The 1,071-nt window shown below is 38.6% G+C and overlaps 1 pseudogene; it reads left to right on the top strand.

The window, feature by feature from the left end:
- Positions 1-466: 466 nt before the first annotated feature.
- Positions 467-637, top strand: LOC142653994 (U2 spliceosomal RNA; annotated as a pseudogene).
- The last annotated feature ends 434 nt before the right edge of the window (positions 638-1,071 follow it).

The following is a 1,071-nucleotide window of genomic DNA, read 5'->3' as shown; positions in this document are numbered from 1 at the left end:
AGAGGCCTGGTGGCAAGGGCAAAATGCCCAAGAGACTCTTGTGTGAATGATGAATCTGTGCTACATTTATTTTGGAACTGTCCTTACGCACAAGAAGTCTGGAGGAAAGTCGGCGTGCTTTTAAAATGGACTTGTGGATTAAAAGATCTAACATACGAATATATAATTTACGGACTATTTAATTGCCCAACTTTTAAACAGTACATGGTTTGTTGGAGTATGATAAATTGTCTTAAAAACGCCATTTGGAAAGTCAGAAATATTTTACTTTTTAAACGTGATTTTATTTCTGTGGACGAATGTATTAAACTTGCTTTTAGTGAAATGTACATATATTTTTTAAGGGACAGGAAAAACTATGGTACAAGAGATGCAAATAGTGCTTGGAATGTACAATTATGGAAAACAGTTTTATATTAATGTACATATTGTATTTTATTGTATGACGAACTTGTGAATCAATAAAATCTTTGTTGAAACCTTATCTGTTCTTATCAGTTTAATATCTGATACGTCCCCTATCTGGGGACCATATATTAAATGGATTTTTAGAACAGGGAGATGGAAATAGAGCTTGCTCTGTCCACTCCACGCATTGACCTGGTATTGCAGTATTTCCAGGACCGGTGCACCCTTCCCTTATGTGTTGACTAAAATCAGATTCCAAAAGTGCTATTTGTGTTTGCTATTGTTTTTGTCTTTCTGATGGGATCTCCCCTTTTAATCCCATTATTTCAACACCTGTTGGACAATGCATTTGTACAGTCATGTGTGATAATGAGCTCATTTATTAAATGCAATTAATTAATACATTGCCACCTCTTGTTGTGTGTGTGTGTCTTCTGTGTTTCTGTGTTTCCGGCATTTCACATTGGAACAGCTCATTCACCTTCCTTGTCTTCTCTCCGCCCTCCCTCCTAGGTAAGTTAAAGAGCTGCACCTGAGCCAGCCACTGATTGATGCAGCACCACAGTCAAATAGTGGAGTGGAGTGGAGTAGGGGAACAGCAAACAGCCATTAAAGCAGCCAGCCGCCTACCCGCCACAATGGACCTACCTGTGTACACTAGAT

The sequence above is a fragment of the Rhinoderma darwinii genome, chromosome 5 (genome assembly GCF_050947455.1).
Source record: "Rhinoderma darwinii isolate aRhiDar2 chromosome 5, aRhiDar2.hap1, whole genome shotgun sequence".
NCBI classification, from domain to species: Eukaryota; Metazoa; Chordata; class Amphibia; order Anura; family Rhinodermatidae; genus Rhinoderma; species Rhinoderma darwinii.
Note: the sequence above shows the minus strand (reverse complement) of the source record. Positions and strands in the feature narration are given on the sequence as shown.